At 37.3% G+C, this 27,547-nt stretch overlaps 2 protein-coding genes across 2 annotated transcripts in view; both read left to right on the top strand.

The window, feature by feature from the left end:
• Positions 1-27,547, top strand: part of LOC146002662 (uncharacterized) — a 105,516-nt gene that overhangs the window by 68,967 nt on the left and 9,002 nt on the right. The gene's annotated exons all lie outside the window — the stretch shown is intronic.
• Positions 11,020-27,547, top strand: part of LOC146002402 (uncharacterized) — an 85,840-nt gene continuing 69,312 nt past the window's right edge. The window contains exon 1 of the mRNA XM_083140159.1: positions 11,020-11,087. The gene's annotated coding sequence lies outside the window, so the exon portion shown is untranslated. The remainder of the gene's footprint in view (positions 11,088-27,547) is intronic.

The raw sequence follows: 27,547 nt of genomic DNA, 5'->3' as shown, positions 1-27,547 counted from the left end.
CAGTAGCTTCTAGGAACATATTAGATTATCCAATCACCCCACTTTCTAGTATTCATACACCTAGTCCTGTTCCTCCTCGAAGAATTGAGGCTAGTCAGGATCCTATTGAATTGGGTCTTCTTGCTCAAAAATATTTAAGCACACCTAAAGACAACAAAGATGAGGTTTTTGGTTTATATGCTGACACAGAGGTTGATGGTAGCATCATACATAGAATTGGCAACTTTAGAGTAACATTTATGGGAGATGATCTAATTGTATATTCAGAATCTCATCTTGGAGAAAGAGGTGGTTTTGTTAAGTACCCTGGCACACCTGGATTGTGGGAACTGATGACTAGGAAGAGACCTGGCAGCTATACAGATCAAGACTATGAGCATTACAAAGAAATATTAATAAAATCAGATGCTCTATACCAGAACAATGATCCCACACAAAAAGAGTCAAGTCTAGCAGTGGAGCAAAATACAACAACTTAATCAAGCCCATATGGTCACAGATCAAGACTGGTAGTGGAATTAAACATTACAACACCCTGCCTAAAGAATTTGTGTGGGTTGATGATGTCAGGAAACTTGTAGATAGGTTGCTGGTCATAGCTGGGGAAGAAAATGCTGGCAACCACAATTTTTACAATGAAAAGGTTGGAATTATGGACATGATAAGCACAAAATTGTCTAATTTTATAGTGAATGACACTAAGGGGATTGGATATCTTATAAAAATTATTAATACTCTACCACCTAAATTTTGGAATATTTCTGAGGGTCGGGGGTTGGTTAATGACATTATAAACAAGCTGCCATTTGAACTACATATTCCAGGCTATCAGTATTGTGGTCCCGGTACAAAATTGGAGCATAGATTAAACAGAGGTGATCCTGGTGTTAATCCCCTAGATGCTGCTTGTAGAGACCATGACATAGCATACAACACACATTCTGATCTTGATAGGCGACATGTTGCAGACAAGAAATTAGAAGAAGCTGCATTTGGTAGATTTGTAAGCAAAGATGCTTCTTTGGGTGAGAGAATAGCAGCATTGGGGACCACCATAGCTATGAACACCAAACAAAAACTGGGGTGGGGGTTGTGATAAATTAAATAAATTTAAGCCACTTAATTAAGCTATGTAAACCCAGAATATGTATATAATAAACCAAAAATGAAGGCCAAGGGTGTTATGTATCAGATACCTTATGCAGGTCTTAAATCTCTTAAAACTATTGATAGTCTTCTAACCAAAAAGCAACGCAAGCAAAAAAGCTCTTGTCTTGCCAAGGGCCATGGTATGAAATTATTACTTAGTACCCCTCAATTAAAAAGAATACAGCAATCTAGAAAAAAATTGCATACAGGTGGATTTATATTTAGTATCCCAGCTATTTTAGCAGCACTTGGTGCTGTTGGGAGCTTGGCTGGGGGATCAGCTGCTATAGTAAAAGCAGTAATAGATGCCAAGAAGAATAAGGCAGAATTAGATGAATTGAAGCGCCATAATCTGGCCATGGAAAAAACAAGGCAAAGGTCTTAAGAAAGCCATTAATAAGTTTAAAAAAACAAGAGCCGCTTACAAACCAAGATATTGAAGCTTTAATCAAGCCACTGGGCATCAAACATTTTAGAGGTGTGTACATGTCTGATTCTTTACCAGAACAACCACTCAACAAAGAGTGTGGCATTGTTAATTTGGATAAGTACAAAAATCAGGGCACACACTGGATTTGTTATCTTAAATATTTAAAAGGTGAGGCATTTGTATTTGATTCATTTGGAGGTGTTCCACCTGAAAATTTAGTAAAATATCTAAAATCAACTAATCTTTATTACAATAATGCCCGTGTTCAAAATTTCAAAGATGTTAATTGTGGACATCTGTGTTTATCTGTTTTTAGATATCTGTCTCAAATAAATAAACCATCAATTGAAGATTTTCAAAAAGCCTTGTGGTATCTGAAACATCATGGGAGTATTCCATCTCCCCAGCCAAAATTCAATATTGAAACTTAGATTACATGATGATATAGTATATCCCAAAACAATAGCTCTCAGAGTATTTTATGGCATGTACTTGATCCCTAATATTACACACCACAACAACACAATCACAGTTGGTGATCAAAAAATTGTCATCACTCCAGGGCAGTATAATCTGTCTACTTTAAATGCTCAGTTACCCAGAGGTATAGTGTTAACTCAAAATTCTGTCACTCACAGAGTGGAAATTGTATCTGCTACAGAAACAGTGGATCTGGGTACTATAGGAGAGCTGTTAGGCTACCAGAACAACACAAAACTTGAACAAGCCATTAAACACACTGCTATTAATATACCTAAATTCTTAGCCATAGAAACTCTAAATATTCACTGTAATGTGGCCGAGGGTATGATTACCAAATCAGATGGCATAGGCACTCACAAACAAACTGGCATCATTGCAACATTCAAACCTAACTCTGAATTTATGGAACCGATCATCTACACTCCATCACCAACATTATATTTTCCCGTGTGCCATAATAGAATAGATTATATTGAGTTGATGGTCACTAATGAAAAAGAAGAATTAGTTGATTTTGCTGGAGCCACAACAACTGCTATCATAGAAATTAATATTTAAATAAAAATACATACAAAAAAAATGGAAAATATTGAGAGTTATGAGCTACAATCATTCCCCCCAAACAGGAGGACCTTTGCAAATTTAAATCAACCCAACACAGAGATTGAGGTTGATCTTGATGTAGGAGATGGCTTTATACACCCTCACAGAGCAGATCTATACATCAAATTTGATGTTGTAAAGCTCGATGGTACAGATTATCCGGCTAACTCAAACATAAGATTGGTAGACAATTTTGTGCCACATCTGTTCTCTGAAATTGAGATCAGAAAACATGGTGTTGTTATAAACAGAGTAGATTACCCTGGTATTACCTCTACAGCTTTGGCCACACTAAAATTATCCAAAACCGAGGCATCATACTACAAAATAGGCGGATTTGAGGCTGGTGATAAAATATTATCCAAGAGCCACACAGTATTGTTCCCTATGCGCCTGTTGCCAGGATTCTTTTCAGATTACAAAGATATTATGTGGAAGGGTGGTTTAAGAATCACATTTAGAAGAGCTGCCAGTGATAATAATGCTTTGATGAGGTACAGTACATTAAATTCTACTGGGGCAGCTCTGCCTAATACTCTACCTGATGAAGGCAAGTGCCTTATTCAGACTATGGAACTAAGAATTCCAGTAGTTGAATATGAAGCCAGTTATGCTCTTAAATACAAAGCAGATATACTAAAAAATCCACAGGTGCCTTTACAATTTTATACATATCAATGTGTGCAGAAGCCTGCCACTGGTAGCTATTATGAATTTGATGCTACAAACTCATTCTCCAGTATACAATATGACATGCCAGATTTTGTGGTGGTACTGTTTCAGACTGGAAGACACAATAATCAGGAAAAAAATTCAAGTAAGTTTGATAGCTGCAACATCAAGAACATATATCTTAAAAATGGCAGAAATGAGGTGTTTTCTAGAGAAAATTATAATTTAAACATGTCCAAGGATGATTTTCTTAAATTATATGAGGCATTTACAGCATACAAAAGAGTCACAATTGGCAATACTGACATGTATTACACACCAGATGAATTCAAAGCACAGAGACCCATGTTTGTCATCAACACCTCAAAAAGGAAACAAGTTGTGGTTAATGACAGGACAAACATTAAAATTATCTGTGAATTCCACGATACACTCCCTGATGACACAATATGTGGTGTTATTCTTATAGGTGAAAAATCATATGTTTATGATGTAAGAAATGAGAGAGTCACAGAGCAATTCTAGAAAGCCTCTGCATATTACATTGTCTTAGTACTAGATATGCAAGTTGGGCCTGGTGTCCAATTGAACTTAAACCGGAAGTAAACCGGAAGTGGACCGGAAGTAAACCGGAAGTGGACCGGAAGTAAACCGGAAGTGGACCGGAAGTAAACCGGAAATAAATATGTGTGGGTGGGTGTGGGTGTATGTGGGTGTAGATGTAGCTAATAAGATTACACTTGACAGGGTATTACACTAAATGCAATAAGCTCATATGAGCATCTTGGCTTAGTTTTAAGTGTAGTCAAAACAATATCAAGAGGGGCATATTTTTAACAAGCTTATGGACAACAATCTGGCAGATGCAGCTTTTGTAAGTGTAGCTAAATCAATCTGAGGGGGTCATACTTTCACGGGAAATTCCCGAGGGCATTTTTACAAAAATCTTGGGTTAGACAGAGTACCACACTTGAGCAATAAGCTCATATGCACATCTTGAGCTAGTTTTAAGTGTAGCCAAATCTGCCTGAGGGGGGCTCATACTTTATCGACCCAGTAATAGGTCAAATAACACTACTTTCAGACATTAATCTAAAGTCCTGTTTATAACGAAGGAAAAAAATAACCCTATGTAAGGTGGACTCAATATGGCCTACGTAGGAATATATCGTGAAAGACATGCGCAAATGTGACATTTGTTACTCTTATGTTCACGTAGAGTGTGTGGGACTCACTAAGCATGATGAAGGACCATTCATTTGCCCAGACTGTAATGTGTAATCCATGGTATTTTGGAAACAAATTGTGACATGTCACTCCCTTGTTCATTGGTGTGTAAACAAAGTTATATCTTTGTCCAAATCTCATATGTCATTATGTAAATAAAATGTAAGTGTATCAATATACTTATCTACTTTCTTTCAATTTCTGTTGATTGTTCTTTACAATTTTGATGGGAAAGAACAAAATATATAACTAGACCATATTGGGTACGCAACGTTTTAATACAATCTTCCCTGCATTCATGCTATTACAGTAGAGCGTCGATTATCCGAAGTAATTGGGGGACATGGGTGTTCGGAAAACTGGTTTGTTCGGATAATCGAACTGTACATGTTTATTTGCCAAAAAGAAGTACTGTACAGTAAATTTATTCATAAAAACAGGCATCTCTTTAAGTATGTATTACAAAGTAACGTACAAAGGCAACTTTAGTAGGAATATATAGTATGTGGTACAGTTTATTAAACAAAAATATGTACATATTACATACGCATTTTGCATGAACAATACACACAGTACACAAAATTAACGTTTAAAAAAATCCTTTATTTTGGTCTGTCTAAGCAAGCCTACACGCTTACGAGCAGCTAAGTCACGTACTTTTTTTCATTACAGATATCTGAAAGTGAGCGAGTACACAGTTCGGTTAAGCGGTCGTTCGGTTGACCGACGTTCGGATAATCGACGCTCTACTGTATTTGGAATTGTATCCTAATTTCAGTACTCGTCCAGAAATGTTCCCTGTTTTCAATCTACGAAACGGCATCTAAATATCTCAGTGTGATGTCGGGAATCGAACTCCTGACCAGTTAACTACAAGGTGGAGCTACTGTAACAGAAATGTGTGGGGGAGTAATGTTAGCGTAACATTGTAAGCTATCTACAGGGTGTCCCAAAAGTCACTTTAAAAATAGAAATGACACACAATGTGATGAATGCGTCATATTCGAGAACCAAACACAAGTGATAGCATTCCCGCCATTAAAGGTCGATGCAGTCGTCACGAGTCATTGTATTTTGGCGTGTAAATAACTTTTACTACAAATGTATGGTGCCTTTTGTGACATCCTGTACTTGTGTAGCACAGGTACAAAACTAGGGCTACGTTCAATTTTATACTCGCAATTTATGTTCAGTGCGAATCAAAAGTGAGCGTGTGCATCTCCATTTGCTCTTTAGGAAGCAGCATCCTTGAATAGAATGTAATTCCGTCCATGTGCTGTGTGCACATTAAGAATACCGTATATATGTGTGTGTGTATCAAACATATGAATATTATGTATTGTATGAGGGTTGTTCAAAAAGTCATTTTCAGAAACAGGCCATTTTTCATTACGAACATATGGAGAACAAATGAAGATGAATAATCGTGCATGAACTCGTTGTAAAGAGAAGATATTAACATGTCTGAGATGACGAAAATTTGGAACTTAGTAATACTTGAACATTGTTCAAATTACAAGTTTGAACACCTCAATACATCCCAAGCAATTTTTCTCATTTTTGGATATTTTCAACTACTGTCATTCCTTCGACTGAGAAAGTCTTATTGTCGTCTTTTTCCATATAAGGAAGAAAAATGAGATTGAAATTTGTCCTGTAGCAGCAATATGGGAACTTGGACGTGGGAGAATACTAGGTATTGCAAAATTTGTAGAAATGCTCTTGCCCCCCCCCCCATCCCTCTCCAGCTGTATCTAATTACTCCATACCGAGTTTGGCTTCGGCCTTCATATCCCAGCTGACGCCATCTTGGGTCACGAGGAAATGAAGAAACCCTTGATAAATCAGCCGATTCATTGAGCTGGAAATTACGGTTTCCTCTGGGATTGTCCTAATCATGAGAATTCAACGGGGAGATTGGACTCCTGCCAATGGACAAGTTAATGGACCTATATTTGGATATTAGTTTGAATTCACTGCTGGTATTCGAAAAGTACATCGATATGAGAACCATTTGGCAAGAAAAGCTCTATGGTAATTAGAAGTTTAACTTTGTTAACGGTAAATGTCTGTTATATCGGAGACACTTTTCTTCAAATTTACAGGAGAAACTACATACGGAAATGAGTTTCTGTTGCATTTATCAAACTTCGTGGAGGTATTTTGTCATTATGGAATGCTGCACAACAGAAAATAAGAACTTTTGATGTAATAAAGTAGCCTTTTGTGCGAAGCGACAACATTATGCCGTTGTTTCCATTCTGAACCTGCAGATGGCGCGAGTGTCGAAAGTCACGCGGTCTCGCGAGAGGAAGAAGTGTTTGTTTCCAAACGTGCCTTTGTTTTACCAGAATTTTTTTATTTTTTTAACTATGCTTACCTAACCTAACCCAACCTAACCTAACCTTGCCGGAAAAGGTTCGTGCGGCTAACGTGAATGGTTTTTGGGGCTATCGGGAATGGTTTTTGGAGCTATCCGTCAATGGTTTGTGATGACATAATGAATACGAAAGTAGGTATTTTTCGGTTAAGAAGGTTGCAACATTGCATGCCCACTCCAAATCGACAAAACACAAGCACGACGCGTGATCATCCACAGCTGTGTGCGAAATATTCTATGTTCCGCAACGAAAGCAAGGACCCAAAAAGAATTACTCGTAATGTGAAAAATTGAAGTTATTTTCGTGTAAAAAGCATAATGGCACCTTGAATTAGGTTCCGCAATACACAATTGGCAAGTACGAACCATTTGAAACTGAAAATATGAGTTATAAATGTGTCTCCGATATAACAGACATTTACCTTGTTAACTTCTTACATGTGGTTATCTTCTCAATTCTAATGAAAACCTGAATTCTGTAAAAAAAAGAAGTCAAGATACTGACGTATTTTCACCACAGCAAAACATTCAGAAATAATAAAGAAAACTGATAAGAAAATACTCTTGAGTCCAGAGCCATCTATTTTTCGCCATAGCAAACTATTGGTTTATATAGTAGCGATTTCTTTTAAACATTTCTCTTGCTTTCAAATTGTAAAATGTAAAGTAAATTCATGCAATATTGTCAAAACCTATTCAATTTTTGTTATTACAAACTTGATAACAAAATATGTTAGCCTGTATTTTGGTTCTGGAAGGGGAAAAAAATGTCGTTAAAGAAGGAAGCGAAAGAGTTATAATAATCACTACTACGAGAACATGGTGGATAGCAAAAATAGTAGAAATTGTGATGACACACAAATCACAAAATGGGAAGTTCTACTCTTCAGTACTGCATATATACTTCAGTACTACATTCTACATGTAGACTATTTTATACAAATAAATTACGTAATCTATGTAAACAACATGGCGAAAGGTGATAACTTAGCATAGTGCGCCATGGAATTAAAATAAATTATACTCCGTACCAGTTGCTGATGTGTAAGGATAACTTTTCTTACTCTTTCTTCTAAATTCGAACAATTTCTCACCTAGGAAGAAACCTAATATAGGAAATATTCTAGTGTTTTATGGGAAAAAGACCACTCTTGGCTCACGACTGCCATCTGTTGTTTTTCTTGCATACTATTAATCTTCTTCCATACTTGATGATGGAAGAGTAGATAATCTTTTTTGTAAATAGGATTCTTTTCAGTTCGTTAGGAACCAATATAGTTGAAAATGTCACTTTCCTTTCATGAAAGCCTTGAAAATTAATTTTAATGCAATTTAGATTGTATATGTAGTCTATGTAAACTACAACCCAATGTAATGTATGCGTAGATTACGTGTAGAAAACGCATGTAGACGTAAACTTATAGTCTACGGCACACCACTGGTGGTGATCTGTGATTTTCTAGTGGCCTTTGTGTGGTCACATGTTTTCTTTTGTTAAAAATGTCTTACTTAGGTTGTAAAATCTCTTTGAATATTCGACCGCTCAGTGATTAGCAACAAATGGATAAACCGTATGTGCCATAAAATATATAATTTTCGAATTGGAACGGTTTGTTTTTGTTTTTGTCTTGTTGTCTCAAGACATGTAAAATTGTTATCATCATTATTGGACATGACTGAAACTTTAATCAGTTATTTCTGACCCAAAACGGCGTATGCTTAATCTGGAAGCATAACACTTCAATTCTACATTTTCATAAAATAAAATAAAAAAAATAAAATAAAAGAGGGAACCCCGAAAAATGCCCTCATCCACCCGCATACATTCGGAGGTATGCGATATTGTCCCGGTGTCTTAATTGTACGGGAACGTCAGTAACACGAAATATTTACCGGATTCCCCCCATTATCTTTGTTATTTATTCTTTATTTGTAATTATTATTTTCTTTACATATAGGTATGATTTAAAATCATACCAGAAAATGGACCAATGATTATTCGGAGACCAGAATAATCATTGATTTACATATAATAGTGTATGATTAAAATGGTATTGTGTTAGATCTACAATTATTGATTTTATGATCATAAATGTAGACAGAAAGGTTAGTAATAGTAAGGATTAATACTACTAGTGTAAAGTGTATGAAATGGTGTGTGTGTGTATATATATATATATATATATATATATATATATAGGGTTAGGGATTTAATGTTAACACAGTTACTAATTGGGGGTGTTAGGGAGTTTAAAAGCCTGTATTTGTTGTTAAATTCTATCTGTTAAAAGTTTTTCATCACCATGAATTAGTAAGGTCTAGTAAGATCATCAGTACGAGAAGGACCTCCTGGAGGCCAGAGGAAAGAGAATCCTGTATACGCCAGGAGGGCGTCTCGAAAAATCTGTTATATAAAGAGCATGAAAAACGGAATATAGTCAAGGGTACCAGGAGAAATTATTTGAGGCAGCGGCCACTGGAAAGTTCCAGGTTGTTTGGAATTTCGACAGCGGGAGAGGTCCTGATCTCGGTACCGAAATTTCTTGTTCCGCACTGCCATAGTACAGGGTGATTCTTATAGAACCGACCGAACAAAATGAGCAGTAGTATAAAATATACCATATAGATATATAGATATTCATACATGACGTACCTTGGATAAACGGGAGGGACCCGTTAGTTGTGTGTACAGAAACTTTAATTCAGAATGCTTAAGTATTATAAAAACTACAGCAAATTTGCAATGCCTATTTAGGGAGTTCCCAAACTTTATCGTTTCACGGCGCCCTCTGTGTTTCAAGATTTTTCGCGGCGTCCGAGTCAGGCCTATCTAACACTTGCAACGTTCAGTTAGTGTGGTTACTTTTCTTGCCTTAAGTTAAAAAATAAACGCATATTTCAAATTCAGGAACATTTTTTAGATGTAAAAAGTACTAAATAAATATACAGGGTGATCCGTTTGAGATGTCAGAAAAATAAACCGTTATCTACAAGAGGTTAATGTAGATATCTGTGAGCAGTTTGTTGTAGTAGAAGCAGAAAGGATGTAAGTTTCGAGTGAGTGGAGGTTTACTGACTTCAGCTGTGTGGCGGTAGTAGCATGCATGTAATACTCGAAAATATCGCATACCATACGACATACTATGTGCGCTGTTGTGACGTGACCACCACCTTTGTTACCCTGCATATTAGCGCCGCCATGTGGCTGAAGTATGTAAACCTCCACTCACTTGAAACTTACATCCTTTCTGCTTATATTACAACAATCTGCTCGGAGATACGTACATTAACTTCTTGTATATAACGGTTTACTTTCTGACATCTCAAACGGATCACCCTGTATATTTGGAATAATCATATTACGAGTGTTTCAGTGAAAATATTGGAACATTTTGCGGCACCCTTACGGCCCCGCGGCGCACAATTCGAGAACCACTGGCCCTAGTTACTTCTCACCCGCCCTGTATATACTCGTATTAGTGTGGGGAAGAAAATGGTTCATTCCCTGTTTCTTGATTGTTCTAAAATTCAGAATCGCTTTGAGGATTTGATCAATTCAAAAACAGCAAATTTGGTATTGCAGCCTTCTTACGGGAAGGCATTGATCTTCTTCAACAAACAACTAAGTTTTCCCGGGACTTTCTGCTGTGCTGACAAACCTTTCGGTTTGACAGAGTACTACCCCACGCCACTGGTGCTCCTATCCCTTTCCCTTTGTCATTTTATTCTCCGAAAGTCTGGCACGAGGGTAGAGATAACTCGATAACACAAGTTGGCGCCAGGAGTCATATTTTAAGCCACGAGGTCACATCTTTCTGGAAAGCAGACGTTTTTTTCTCAGAAGAGCGAGATATTCCTCGCTGTCAAAATACGGTACACACGAGGGAAGAGGACCCTCAATCAGAAAACACACACCCTCGCACATTCGAACGATCGCCCACACCTCTCGCGCCAACATGTTGCGTCACGGTCGTGACGTCACGCTCGTCGCGGTCGCTGATTGGCCAAGCGGCGGGGTTCGTTATAAAAGCCCCGCTACCTGTTGCTTGCCGTACGAGAAAAGGTTCCACACTCTGCCGGGGATCTTCGAGCGCTGTGCCAGGCATCTCAGCATCTTCCGTGTCGACAGAACGGTTCGTGAGGGTAAGTAGCGCTTTTTGAATGGAGTGAATCGACGTTTCCAGCGAGTGGCAGTAACTTTAGACCTTCACCGTGGGAGCCTATTGACAGCGCCATGAGGGGGAAGGGGGGAGGGTTCACTCCCATTCGAAATGAGAAAAATTCTTCCCTTCCCGCTTTCTCTATTTTGTTTTTTACGTCGCTTTTCTACCTCTTGGGTTGCTCGCGACGATGAGGATAAATAATGATTTGAACACAATGATGCATACACTTGCGATTCAAACCAGGGACCACTGGCTTCTTACTGCGTTACGCTAACCACTCCGCCACGAAAGCCGGTCGCTTCCCGCCTTAATTTCTGGTTTCCCTAATTCTATTTTTCTTTTTTAAATCTTTTTTCTTGATTTTAACTTTCTTATCTCATTTTCAGGATTTATTTCTTCTCCTACTTCTATTTCTCTTTCATTATTTAATTTCTTTTACGTTTTTTGCCCTATATGCTTCATTGATATCGATCTCGCATTTTCTCTCAAGTTTCTTATATTTATACTCTCTCTCTCTCTCTCTGTGTACGTGTGTGCGCGCGCGTGTTTTTCTTAAGTTTTCTCTTTTTTTAAGTTTAATAGTTTTAGTTTTCTCTTTCTTTCTCTCTCTCCTCCTCTCTGTTTATGCTCTCTCTCTCTTTCTTTGTGTGTGTGTTTGTGTGTGTGTGTGTGTGCGTGTGTCCCTTCTCTAGCAAGATTTCGCATAATGATGGTAATTCTGTTTGGCGGGAAATTTTCATACACTGTACGTTCTATTTTCGAGAAACAGTATCTGCACCGTCTCGATTTTACGTCTAGTCCTAGGGTTCATCTCTATTTTCTAAACAATTGTCTCGGTCTAGTATCAAAAGTTTCGAAACGAGGCCGGGACTTGTTTCTGGAACTTCCCCATTCCAAGACAGTATGCTAATTTGTCATTTCAAATTTCACCAATCGTCACGGAGAACCAGTGATGTGCCGTAGACTATAAGTTTACGTCTACATGCATTGTCTACACGTAATCTACGCGTACATTACATTGGGTTGTAGTTTACATAGAATACGTAGACAGTCTAAAGTGCATTAAAATTAATTTTCAAGGGTTTCATGAAAGGAAAGTGACATTTTCAACTATACTGGTTCATAACGAAATGAAAAGAACCCTGTTTACAACAAAATTTCTCTTCTCTTTTATTATCAACTATGGAAGAAGATAAATAGTGTGCAAAAACAACAACAGATGGCAGTCGTGAGGCAAGAGTGATCTTTTGCCTATAAAACAATAGAATATTTCCTATATTAGGTTTCTTCCTAGGTGGGAAATTGTTCGAATTTGGAAGGGAGCGTATGAAAAGTTCTCGGTACACATCAGCAACTGATACGCAGTATAATTTTCTTTTAATTCCACGGCGCCCTTTGTTAAGTTATCACCTTTTGCCATGTTGTTTACATAAATTACATCATCTACGTGTATAAAATAGTCTACGTGTAGAATGTAGACTATCGTTGTTTACACTTAGACGCACATCACTGCATAGAACCTATCTGGGGGATGTACGCGACTTGAAATTAACCAAAATTGAACGGAAGGTCGGAAACAACTTATGTGAGGAGGTGGTTTCCGCAAATAAGCACTCCTTTGGCTTCTAATGTGTAGATCGAAGTCAAAAGAACAATCTCTAATGGCAAATTAAAATTGTCTCACGTTTTAGAACCCATGCATATGACCTAGTCTTATTCACAAACTCCTTAATATCCATGGTTCGATCTTTTTACGTTGATTTATTGCTTATCCAAGCACTTAACTTGATTTAATAAACTTTCTCTTCTTCCCTCTTTCTCCCCTTTCTGTTTTATCTTCCATCATTTCTCTAATTCCCTTGTTTAATAAATGCATTTTCTCTTTCCTTTTACCTTCTTCTTCTCTCTTTTACTTTTTTCTTAAACCCTCTCCCTCAAAGAAATAGAAAGAAAGAGAGAGAGAGAGAAGGAAGAGGGAAATAGAGTGAGAGAGGTCTTTGGTGTACATTGTTATACTAACTGAGCTACCGCCAGCCCTAGTGGCGGAGTGGTTAGAACATCGCGCTACGAAGCCAGGGATCCCGAGTTCGAATCCCGGCATGGGTGTTTGTGAGTGTCCACTCATAATTTCATCATATCATCACTCATCCTCATCTTCGCAAATTAGACAAAAGTGGCACAAAAAGCGAAGTCAAATAAAGCAAATCAATACCAACTGAGCTACGAAGTCAGCCTTAGGCAGGATTTAGACTAAGGCATTTCCTTTAATATTTTTGCTATGTAAATGCTTTCAACAATCTTATAAGATATAGTACTTTACACGGAAGCATTTTATGGAACATTTTGGTTAGCTTTTGCGATTACAATGTATAACATATACAGCACGAAAGGCACGTTGAATGACACCATCTATGCTGAGTGCACGATGTTTACATTTGAAACAACTAAAATATTCTTCCATACGTGTACAGTGGATGTAGTAAAGTATGTATTTAAGCAGCGCCATTGTTTTGTACCTAATAACGTTTTATACGAAACGTTATTTCTCTCGGTTGAATAGTTATCGGCTTTTAAAAATGTGAAGTGATACATTGTTTACATCTCACGCGGCCGCCATTATATCTGCACCCGTGACCATGAGGTCGCTTCTGATTGGTTACGCTACGAACAATGCTACGGGCCGAGCCTATCCGTGAGAAATGCCGTGAAATATGCCATGGCATCTGAAATGCCATAACATTTCTCACTTTACACGGTAGCGTTTTGGTCATGGCATAAAAAGCAAGGAAAATGCTAAGGAAAAAGCTTTCGTCTAAAGTGGGCGTTAGTTTCAGCTGATTCTTCTGCAGTTCTATCTGTGTGAGAACTCTACCAGTCAGTGATACCACAACACGAGCTTTGAATTGCTTTGTGACGTTGATGAAGCATCTTATGGCATGGAGCTGATCATTACCCTACTATTGCGCGCTTCACTACGAAGAAACTTTAGTGATTCGAATCTGAATCTCTCCTATACCGTATCATTGCACTCAGTAGACACAGGATTGTCTTCGTACGTTAATTGGCACAGCATGTGATAGAACCGGGTTCGTGTCGTGGTCGAATCTGTGTTTTCCACTGAAATTTCTGACAGTACGTGCTAGATATTCAGGTTAAAACATGATTGTAAACTTCTATCGGATCGTGGCTTTACTGCTCGCCTCCAAGCGGGGTGATGCTGAGTTCGATCTCGAAAATACAATGTAGTAAGACTCTAAGTCCATTGGCAATGAATATCAGTTACGATTGAACGAACACAGTGTGGCCACTCTAAGAGCATGATAAAATTCAAGTATCTTTACCGGTTTTCAATGCGAAATTTCCAAAAATTCAAGGGTACAAGCAGATGTGTTCTCTATTTCAGCCTCAAGTATTACCGCCTCTCATCCCTCTCCCCACACAAATATATTAACAATATAAACTGTCTGCGTAATTCGAATGTATCAAAAAACTCTAATTCAGTTGAATTAAACGGCATATATTTAAAATATTTAATTTAAGGCTCGGAGTTTCAAGGAGTTTAAAGTCACTACTACAGAAGACCAACTCAATCAAATTCATTCAAATATTTCCCATTGCACATACCCAGACTCGAAATGTATCTACCGTATCACGCAGCAGGCGTGAGTCGAACCCAGGACCCCGAGGGTAAAAAATGAATAAGCTAATCACGTCAAAAAAGGGGTCCCGGTGAAGAGCTGGAAAAAAGCTTCTTAAAAGCATATCTTGCCAGCGGCTTCAGTGGAGTTGGGAAATTTCGCTAATACAGCACTACACAGGAAGAATAGGAAATCGTAAATCAGCATTATGCTCGGAAATCACGGTTGGCGAAGGACGCGCTCAAGTCAACGGGTTTACCGATCGCAAGTTGAAATTCCGAATAAATAGTCCACGTGAGAAAATCTCGTTCTTAGTTTCCTTTAGATTTTCATCGAATACAGTAATTGCTAGTGATCTCTCGAGAGTCAGGGTGCGAAATCGCTGTCATTAAATATGTGTCAATTATTAAATGATCAAATTATTTCATAAACATACAATATATTATATCGACTGTCCATTTAAAATTCGATTGCAAATTTTAGATTATAATATACTACCAATGCAATGAACAATGCTTTGCGTGACTAAGGGGCAAACATTAAGATACATTAAGAAGATAATTGTTTCCTGTATAAAATTCACATTTAAATTCTATTACGTGTTTTATTAATATCTTTATATACAATACTTTTGCGGTAGCTGACGAAAGGCGATGAGAAATGGAGAAGAAATAACAAGTCGGACTAATTTCTGTGTTCTGGGGATTGCTGGGTTCAGTGTCCTTAGAGATGAGGCTCTTTGTTGTCCGTTCTTTATGTGTTTTAGATATTATTCTAGTACAGTATATTCGACTCCCAAACTAATTGTTTGTTTGTTGTTACAACCAAAATTCTCTCCCCCCCGGAAAAGTTTGGTGGGGAGGAAATTTCAGGACAAGATCGCTGGTGGGGGAATTCCCCCCTGTCCCCCTCAGGATTTCGCACCCTGTCCAGAGTCGCGCTGAGTTGCTTTCTATTTTACAGTCGAATTAAGTCTTAGTAACTGAGCTCCTAAATAGTAGTAGCGAAAAGGAAAGGAGAGAATTACGAGCGAAACTGATCGTTTAGGAATCGGGATTACGTTAGGGCAGTTTTGTGAAACCGAGTTACGCTCCCTAGTTGCGTTTTATTACAGGTTAGGACCCAGTCGAAGCCAGGACCACCAAGGACAAGATCTTCCAACAGAGCTACAGGTAACGAATATTCCTACAACTCTTCCTCACCCCGCCTGTTCAGTCAAGTGAAGTGTTTAAATTAAATGTGCGTGCGTTCTTATTTCACAGGAGCTTGCCCCCCCCCCCCTTTTAATGGTACAAACGTCCCTCTCGCTTAGCGAGTGCTCGAGGCAGAAGCAGCCTCTCTACGATCCCCTAAAACTTAGAGTTTAGACGCTACAAACACAAGTCACGGGATATATGATGCTAATTTACGAAAAATTGTTAATTGTAATTTCAAACTCAAATTTTCCTAATAAATTTCAAGATATCATATCTTCCAATAATCTTCCGTCTGTCAGATAGATTGTTCTGCAAAGGACGCTAACAAAGTAAACGGATTGAGGCAATTTGGTTTCATTTTCCACGCAGCTTTCTTTTCCTTCCTCGATATAAGTAAAAAAAATAAACTGTGAAAAACTTGCCTCAGGGCATTTAAAAATACATGTATAAATATGTATAAATTCAATGGGATTTGAATCAATAAAAGTTGCAATTTTTCACGTCTACGGAAAAACATTCACGCATAATTCCCGGAATTCAAGGAATTCCCGGTGAGTAGCCACCCTGTAAAAGCACACTCCTTGGCGCAACAGCCCTTTGACATCCAGGACCTGTCAAGTGATTTTGTACTGGGAGACATGTGGTCAGCGCGTAGAGTCCCCTCGCCGCTGTTTTTTGGCTTTCGATGCCAGAGTCCGCTACTAATGTCAACACCGAAATTTCCTAGCTCCCATCGAATCGAACCAGGAACAGCCTGCACCAAAGGACACCATTGGACTAAGCACAAGCTCTATAATTGAGCTAGCGTGGTATATATATATATATATATAAATAAAGAGCGGGAAAACATCTTGGTGAATTGTATTTTAAAATGATGCTTATGTAGCTTAATCACGAATTGATTTAGAATTTAAAGTCACATCCTAACCGGTGAAATGCGCGTCCCGTCAGTTTTCAAACCCTAGGCTACTATATTCCTTTCCCGGATTCTCTGGAGTAAGAGAACGCGTTCGCGTTCTCGGCGCATGTTGAAGGGTGTGCGCCTCGTCCAATGACCGCGCGGAGGGGAGGGGCATCTACGGGAGGGTGAGACTCGACTGCTCATTCTTGGTACAGTAGTTCCGTAGTAAACATGTCAGCTCGGAAGTCTAGGGGAACTCTGCATTCAGGAGAGCGCCGCATAGTGTTGAATGTGTTCGAGAACCTATTTGAACGAGGTGGTAAAACAGTACTTGAATGTGTTTTGGAGACAGCTGCCCTAACGGGAATTGGGAAATCCACCGTCTATATATAATATCCGGAAGGAAGCGAAACAATCGCGAGGAAAGGATGGAACATCCCTGTTGGAAACGCCGGGCAAGAAGCATCCGAAACGAGCTCAACGATTTGCAGACTTCGATGAGTTTGCGTTAGAGGCATTACGAAGGCTTAAATTTTTGTTTCTCAAGTCTACCTTTTGATAATAGTGATTCATGTGGTAGAAAGAGGGAGTGGATATTCAATTTTTGTTACTTAGCGTTGCTTTTCTGCCACTTCTAGCTAATCGCAACAATGAGTGATGACGTGAAATTGATGAAGAGACACTCATAAACAGTGCCGCAACCACAGGGGCAGAGGGCATTGCCCCCCCCCCCCCAACCTTGGACCGAAGTCCATTCTAGGGAAAGCAAACATTGAAGTAAAAAACTAGACTACGAGAATCTAAGAATAGCAGGACAATTGGGTAGTCATGATGGAATTAGTTTCTAATGTGTTTCTTGCATTTTTCTTCCAGACGGCCAAGGGCACTTGCAAGGGGCACAGAGGGGCAATTGCCCCCCTTCGATTTCAAATTTTATACAAATAAAAATACATTTCGTAAAATTTTCTTGATCGCTTCGCTCGCAATCTCTCCTATTATTGTAGTCAAAGTTCAGAGCCATAGCTATGGGGCGGCGGGAGTCGGCCCTGGGAGCCAAACGATCTATAGTAAAAAATGTTAAAGATAATGCCATGGCGCTCCGTAAAGTTATTTGCGCCCTATTAAAAGAATTTCTCTCTATGAAACTTAATATGAAATATTAATGATGACACTGTAATCCCTGAAGTCATGAATCAATCAAGGGATTACTATTTATTTGTCAGGTGTCAAAACATGTATTTCAACTATAATATAATACAATTCACACAATATTTTGCAAAATGGTTAACGTAACCAGTAGGCAAACGTTGTGTGTAGTGATGCAAGAGTCTCCCCTTTGAAGGAAATAGAGTCCGTGGTGGACTAAGGGACCCATGTTTTAATGTTTTAGCAAGTTCAAAAAAATGTATTACAAATTTTTACACAAATCATCAAAGTGTAGATAATATGTAACCATTAATATTTAATTAATTCAATTTTTCTTGCATAACACAACACAATGGTGTTGCTGGATTCTCGTTAGATTCCTTTCTGCGTAAAAATCTTACATACTGGAAACTAAGACGGAATCATTATGAAGCATTATTTTGAAAGGACTCACTTAATCAGTTCTGCAGAGAGGCCCAAAGCTGTTGGTACATAATAATCATCTATTAACATTATCGACCTGTAAATATCAAGTAGATACAGTCCCTACTAGCCTATTTATGTTAAACTTATACAATATTCCAAATTCTTTAGCAATCTTGAAAGGTCATTATCGAAATATTGCTATTTGATGATTTTTTGTTTGTTTGTTTGTTGCAGTTTCTGTTACTTATCTCTTTTGGGGGAGGGGGCAAGTGCCTCTGCGTACCCTGCTATATATGCCAATGCGACACAATATATTAAAGCCCCCTCTAGGATTGACTTCGCCCCCCCCCCTACAAAAAGAATATTTGGCTACGGGCCTGACTGGCCATTGTTGAGAATAAGAGAAGAAATTGGCAGCAGAAAGCGTTTAGCTTTACGGCCCTTATACCGCGCAGCACTTCGTTGCTTTCATCCCGCACCCTTCCCCACCCAGTCTGGCCCCGCCCACAAGCTTACTCCTCTGCGCGTCGCTACTCCAGAGAATCCGGAAAAGCAGTATAGGCAATACGGTACAACGACGTTAAAATGACCCAAGTGGAAAGATTTATTCGCAATGAGCTTGTATCCTGCAGTGTATGCAACCGTGGTGAACTGCGCTGTATGACTGGTTTGTATATGCTTCAGGATACAGTGTTAAAAGCTATTTTCCCGTCATGTTTCGATCATTCTTCAATTTTAGGGGATAGCGGATGATTATGAAAAAAAAAACCAATAAAGGCGAATAGCGAAATAAATCAAACGCGGCGTAGATAACATAATCGAATACAAAAATTATAACAACAAGCAACTGACCATCGGTATTTTCCTTTAATTTAATGAAACTATTTTGCAAAAACTAACGTATGAATCCGGTTTCCGCCGAACTTCTACAGTGCATACACGGAAGAAAATGACTGCACACATAACACCATGATAATAAACGTGGACTGTTACATTGTATGGACCATAGTGCGCGAGGAACCGTCATTTTGTTTATCTCGCTTTCATTTGTGGCAGTTTGATGGAATCATGTTTATTATTGCCACCAGAGGTCAATAAAATCAGTTACGCAATGACGTAAGAAGGAAACCTCTGTGCAACCTCTCAGCCCTTCACGCAGCGCATGTTGGATTCTGACACAGGGAGATGAAAGTGGTATTTCCTCCAGGGAGACACGTTGTTAAGGTGTCCGAGCAACCACGATGTTTTTAAGTTCCGAACTTGCACTCACTCACATAATTATATTTGTAGTTCATGAACTTTCTCTTCCATACTACGTGGAGAAGTGATGTAACAGTGAATCATTGTTCTTTTCATTATCTTTAAAAAGGCAAGAGACCAATTTATCTCATTATTAGTTCGGTTGAAGGAATATCCATGAAACTGACCAAGTGATAGGAGGCAATGTTTTTCTTTCAGCGAGTTTATCTAACAAACTATATGTATGTAGTTTTGAGGTGCTTGCACGTTATAAACTCGAATCAACTGGAACAGTGTTGTATCTGTACATTCGAATAGTACAGCTGCCTCATAACAAATAAGTAGAACTTTAAGGGAGAATTTTTCACTGCGCTCGCAATTCAAGGTTCGTATGCATTAAACAAGCAAGTTTAACGTGCATAATTGACGCCGAGATCGTGGGTCGTGACCGACCCTATTTCACTCACCACCCAAAGGAAACATGTCTTTTCCCGGGCAGAATTCACCAGAACTGACTTTCTTTACGAAGCATTGTGAAACACACCAATCAAAAACTAAAGAAAAACGGAAGCCTGGAAATGTGACTTAAAACTGTAGAGGAATTTTAAAGCATTAAATATGATTTTCTATTATTAAAATATGCACAAATTACAATAAACAATCTCGTGATTTAATACATACAGAGTCCGGTTTCCGCTTTCAACATCTCGTAAACTACAACACAACATTTGGGGGACTAAGTTTTGAAATAATTAGAAACCGAATTCGACCAATAACCCTCTTTGTAGGATTCGCCGCAAACATAATTACAAGGTCACTTAGTATTATCCATAATTGGAAATACAGGACCAATACTAGAAATGATTGGCCTTCCCCACTACTGTTCGCACAAACTTATATTTATCATCATAGAAACCGAAATATCATTCATCCAATCCTACGTATTTGCTTGACTAATTGCTATTTATTGCTACTAGAAGAGCTCAACCGAATACAAATTCATCCAATCGCACAGTGATCCAGAATGCCAAAAATGTCGGCTAAAATGGAAATATTTACTTTTCGGTAAGGGGATAAAACATGAACAGTTCTCTCAGCAAATAAATGGGCAGGAAACTGCCAGAGAAGTTTCTCTCTAAATCGAATATTGGTTCTTGTTTTCAGGCTGCAAAATGGCTGTTCGCGAAAATGGAATTTTCGCACTACATTTAATACTTAGTTTTAAGACTTGTAGCAAGTTTTATAGAAATAAAAATTGTCACCGAATAGAAGATAAATTTCAGTTGGCTTCAAAATAATGTTGTGTGTAGTTCCTTTTTCTTCTACTTCTATGAACTCTGAAAAGCAAATATGACACCCTAGTGTCAATTTTGAAGATAGTAAAAATCGAAAAAATAAAGAACTTCGCCGGACAAATACGTCCAAGAAACTCACATTTACAACCAAAGTACATTTAGAGGAAGAAGGAGAAGCAAAGGTATCGGAAATTGTTAACAAATATTATTCAATGTCTTAAAATACATTATCTTGAAAGTGATTTAGTAGAAAGTTCTTATTTTCCTTACGTTAAACATTTATTGTGCAAAAAGGCATTTTAACTATACTTTTTCACTATTATTATTATCATCATAAACTTACCGTTATTATTAATAATATTATTAAATCTATTTCTGGGAATGGCTTGAAGTGTGTTGCTTAGTATTAGTGAATTACTGTGCTCCCAAGTGTTTATTGAAGTATACGTTCGTATATCAGTTTTGTGCCCCCTCTCTTGCAGATATGAATAAGGGGGCCCTATATAAATCGAGGTCATAACTTTCCATGTAGTTTGCAGTTCGGTAGATGAAACTCCTATAAATCTTCCAATAGTTCATGAATTGATTTTATCATTATCACCCTGAATCATCAGCTTGAAGCAGGGTGGATAAAAATCAAGATTTTTATTTAAAAATATATATATTTTTTCATTTTTTATTTAAATCGGATTTTTTTAAATTTTAAAAAGTCTTAAAATTAATTGCATGGTGTTGCACCATACACATAGATAATAATAGAAAGGCTTTTTCCTAGTAAATGGCCCTGTAAAATATTTCAACAGTTTGAATAAAGCAAATAAAAATATACGTAAACATACATTTTTCTGTTTCTGATACTGTAACTACTATGGAAATGTTTGTTGAGTTTGTTAATGAAACTAATAATAATTTCAGTAACTTTTCTTCCAGTGAAAATAAAACATTCTGGATGTACTCTATAATTGTAACTTACAATATTAACTTAAATACTTTTATAGTATTTGTAGCTGAAATTTGGAATCTTTTTAATGATAGCTTGAAAAATATCACCTGCCATGTTTATTCACAGTTTAATGATATTGACATTATTTATGGTTTAACATTATTAGTATTTTGTATATTTTTCTGCACAAAATTTTTGCTATTGTTTCCCACAAAATTATTGAATTTTTAATCAAGAGAAATCCTGTGTTTACACTTCCTTTCGTTTTGATTTGATTTGATTTAGTTTATTTTACTTCGCGTTTTGTGCCTCTTGGCTAATTTGCGAAGATGGGGATGAGTGATGAAATGATGAAATTGATGAATGGACATTCACAAACAACCAAGCCCGACCGGGATTCGAACCCGGGACCCTTGGCGTCCATTTCCTTTCGTAGGAGCTTCACATCGTCAGTACATGTATTTCATTTCAATTATTTTCCTATCTTAGAACCTAATAATCACAATTAAATGGTTACAAGAGTAATGTTCTTTCACCAAAAGTGATTCTGATCTCTACAAAATCCTTATATACATTCTATAACTTATTTATTTCGCGTGATTTAAATCAATCCACCTGGTTTAAACTTATGTAACTCAGAATGTTATAACCTTGATCGACGTCATCGTGGCGTGGGCAGTCCACACGATATTAGACTTCTCTTTTTCCAGTCTGGTAACAGCGAATGGATTGTGGTAAACGTTAATTAATTGACTAAAACGGATATCTTGTGGATATTTTCGTCTCCCATTTGCAGATGTAATTGAGAATAGATTTACTCTTGATCCACATTGTAGTTCACCTCAGGAAATGAATGTGGTTTTCCCTAACAGTGGTTTAATGGCGATTGAAACTTAGTTAAAATATTATAATCTCTTCCTGGCCTTTGGCATTCAAATATTTTATATTTATCAGCAACACCTTGTCATAGCATTCTATGTGTATTATGAAAGGGAAATGAAGCCTGCATTACAAAATGTTGGAGATTTAATTGTCAGAGCAACCTTTCACCTGCGTGGTTGCATACTTAAGGGTGATTTCAGATGGGAATTCTTCCAGCACAATGTCCCTGTATGGAGACGCTCTGGGGTTCATCTATCCTCTAATAAATAGTTACCTGGGAGTAAAGGCGGCCGGAATGTGGTGCTGATCGCATCACATTCACAAATACCGAGATTGTGTATGTGTAGGCCCTTCCTCCATTCCCCACTCATAGAATAGAATAGAATGGTCTTTATTTAAGCAGGCGTGTTTCGGCCTCGTGGGCCGTTCTTACAACCAACCCATGTCAAAGATACAATAAATGAATAAAAACAAAAAGAAAAAAAAACACATAATGATCATGATAATACAATAAAGATAATATAAAGATTATACAATGATAAAATAATACATTGAATAGATTAGTATATATACTGTGGAGTAAAGATAAGTAATAAGTAGTTCAATGTGTGTGCAGCGGGGGGGATAAGGTTAGGTATGCATTATATGATGTATAAGTGCAGGTGCAATTGTTAACATATGAAGGTTAATGAAGTTGTTGGGACAATAGTAAGTTCTTCAGATTTTTCTTAAAACTTTGCATGGGATAACATGTGCAACTAATAAAATAATAATTTTGCATATTGAAAATAGTACTAAATTCTCGTTCCAAAGGAGGAAAACCTTTTCACAGCTTCAATAACCACTATTATATATATATATATATATATATATATATAAACCGCACAAAGATCACTTGACACCTAAGAAGCCTATTGACGAACCTTTGCCCCGACAATCCCCGCCCCAATCTTCCCAACATTTGTTTGCAGGGGCTGGCAACAAGCAGCAGGCTGTTATTTTTTGCCCACCAAATCGTGGAAAACACAAGAAACGGATACATTTTCTCTAAAATGATCTGCGTTGTAAGAGAAAGTACATAAAATGATAACATTACATTCTCTAAACTTAGTGCATATTCTGGTTTTGAGTTTTGTTTTAAGTCCACTTTATGCACAGAAAGTGTAATCGGGACTGCACCAACTGTTTAAAGTTCAATCCGAACCACCATGTGCCTCCACCGGGTATCGAACCCGGGACTTCGGATTACAAGATGACGTCGTTTCCTGTACGCCAGCGTGGACGCCTGTTAGTACATATTCATTCTTTTTTCTTCAAACAATAGTGACTTCCCTTTCTGACAAAACCACTCATATTTGAGGGTGATAACCTCAAAAACGAAAGTCCATAATGCCCTATACTAAATTCTGAAGTTGGGAACACCTGTAACTAATCTCTTTCCTCTTCAAGACACCTGTTCAGGCTATTATTGCTCTGATCTCTGAATAGGCGGTCGTTCACAATGAAAGGTTCCGTCCTGACACCTATTCTCTCTACACGCCACAGCTGGTGGTCGCTACATCATTTTTACAACAGTAAAGCAAGAAACAAACAAACAAACCTACACTTTTACATCATTTTTACAACAGTAAAGAAAGAAAAACATACAAACCTACACATCTACATAATTTTTACAACAGTAAAGAAAGAAAAACAAACAAACCTACACTTCTACATCATTTTTACAACAGTAAAGAAAGAAAAAACAAACAAACCTACACTTCTACATCATTTTTACAACAGTAAAGAAAGAAACAACAAACAAACCTACACTTCTACATCATTTTTACAACAGTAAAGAAAGAAACAACAAACAAACCTACACTTCTACATCATTTTTACAACAGTAAAGAAAGAAAAAACAAACAAACCTACACTTCTACATCATTTTTACAACAGTAAAGAAAGAAACAACAAACAAACCTACACTTCTACATCATTTTTACAACAGTAAAGAAAGAAAAAACAAACAAACCTACACTTCTACATCATTTTTACAACAGTACAGAAAGAAGAAACAAACCTACACATCTACATAATTTTTACAACAGTAAGAAAGAAAGAAAAACAAACAAACTTATACTTCTACATCATTTTACAACAGTAAAGAAAGAGAAACAAACAAACCTACACATCTACATAATTTTTACAACAGTAAAGAAAGAAAAACAAACAAACCTACACTTCTACATCATTTTTACAACAGTAAAGAAAGAAAAACAAACCTACACTTCTACATCATTTTTACAACAGTAAAGAAAGAAACAACAAACAAACCTACACTTCTACATCATTTTACAACAGTACAGAAAGAAGAAACAAACCTACACTTCTACATCATTTTTACAACAGTAAAGAAAGAAAAACAAACAAACTTATACTTCTACATCATTTTACAACAGTAAAGAAAGAGAAACAAACAAACCTACACTTCTACATCATTTTTACAACAGTAAAGAAAGAGAAACAAACAAACCTACACTTTTACATCATGTTTACAACAGTAAAGAAAGAAAAACATACAAACCTACACATCTACATAATTTTTACAACAGTAAAGAAAGAAAAACAAACAAACCTACACTTCTACATCATTTTTACAACAGTACAGAAAGAAGAAACAAACCTACACATCTACATAATTTTTACAACAGTAAGAAAGAAAAACAAACAAACTTATACTGCTACATCATTTTACAACAGTAAAGAAAGAGAAACAAACAAACCTACACTTCTACATCATTTTTTCAACAGTAAAGAAAGAGAAACAAACAAACCTACACTTTTATATCATGTTTACAACAGTAAAGAAAGAAAAAAAAACAAATCTACACTTCTCCGACCAGCGTTTACATAAGAATAGAAGAAACTGCTCCCCAGCCATAGAAAAGCGTTAGAGTTAAAAAGTGCTGCACAGGGAGGTTTTCGCTCGAGCGCCAAATAGTTCAAACGGACGCCGCTAGATAGCGTACGGAATCGAGAGCTTCTACGCTCGAGCGAATAATGTCCGAACATGCAAAACGAGCGGTACACACTCGAAGCGCAGTAGTTCACGTACAACCGTAATTTGTCTGTGGTAGCGGACTCTCAAATATGGATCGTGAAGCAAAAGATGCAGTGAAATTGAATCTAAATGAACATGGTCAATATCTCCATGCTAAAATGAAGTTTAGTCTGCCTTACCAATATACAGTGATACATCAAATCGAAATAGATGATTGTGGGCTGAAACTATTAAGGCGGATATTTTACACATACAGTGCTTACGATTATTGTTACATTATAATGGTATTCGATTCCGTAAAATTTCTAATATTCCACCGTTAAAATTTAACAGTGTGATTTTAATTTACAAAAATTGGACGCAACTGTTTCTTATTCAAATTTGAATATTTTATCGTGTACTGATAGATAATGATCGTAAATTACATCAAAAAATTATTTTTAAAAACTGAATCATTACAATTGCATTAATTAGATTAACTATTTGATGGCTGTTGTTACTTAAAAAACTGACACAGTTAATATTTTTACTGTAGTAAAATAGCAGCGGAAATTGATGGCCTTGGACCAGTGATGTGCCGTAGACTATAAGTTTACGTCTACATGCGTTGTCTACACGTAATCTACGCGTAGATTACATTGGGTTGTAGTTTACATAGACTACGTATACAATCCAAAGTGCATTAGAATTAATTTTCAAGGGTTTCATGAAAGGAAAGTGACATTTTCAACTATATTGGTTCCTAACGAAATGAAAAGAATCCTATTTACAACAAAATTTCTCTTCTCTTCTATTATCAACTATGGAGGAAGATAAATAGTATGCAAAAAACAACAAAAGATGGCAGTCGTGAGGCAAGAGTGGTCTTTTCCCCATAAAGCACTAGAATGTTTCCTATATTAGGTTTCTTCCTAGGTGAGAAATTGTTCGAATTTGAAAGAAAGAGTATGAAAAGTTCTCACACATCAGCAACTGATACGCAGTATAATTTTCTTTTAATTCCGCGGCGTCCTTTGCTAAGTTATCACCTTTCGCCATGTTGTTTACATAGATTACGTCATCTACGTGTATAAAATAGTCTACGTGTAGAATGTAGACTATTGTTGTTTACGCGTAGACGCACATCACTGCCTTGGACCGTCATTCACTCAGCCAACTTCGTACATTGAAGACAGGCCCACCTCTATATATTCCGCCTTGCAGAAAACCGCTCTGCGATTCTAAAAACAAACATGGGTTCCAAAGAGAAGTTAATCTTCATGCTCAAAGATTTCTCTAGAGTGGCTTTTACAGTTTCGTCTTGTTCTCGTATATCTCAATTTGTTTGCTAGGATTTCCCACATGCTGAGAGGGAATTAATTTGCATTTGAATATGCTGAGGCGAGTACATTAAGGAGTCAGGAAGATTGGTTAAGCTGCCCCAGTTCCTCGCTTTGCACTCCTTGTTTCAAAACCTTGAAGGCTAGTGTAGCAACTTTGCTGTTAGTGCGTAACAACCCGATGAAATTAAGGTATTAAAAGGGTTGAAAAATACAGTAGCCTGAACATATTCACCTGGCGACTGAATTTTGAAATTCAGTTCTAAAAAATTAATATCTCGAATTCGCTTACCATGGGCGTCGGGAAGGGGGGTCGAAGAGGCCAGTCGACCCCCCTGGAAATTGGCATCATTCAAGTTACAAAGAGAAAAAAACCGAAAGTTCGTTACTTTTATTGTTAATAATAGAAGTA

Source organism: Lepisma saccharinum, chromosome 18, assembly GCF_977018435.1.
Source record: "Lepisma saccharinum chromosome 18, izLepSacc3.1, whole genome shotgun sequence".
Taxonomy (NCBI): Eukaryota; Metazoa; Arthropoda; class Insecta; order Zygentoma; family Lepismatidae; genus Lepisma; species Lepisma saccharinum.
The sequence above is the reverse complement of the archived record's forward strand: the minus strand, read 5'-3'. Positions and strand labels throughout refer to the sequence as shown.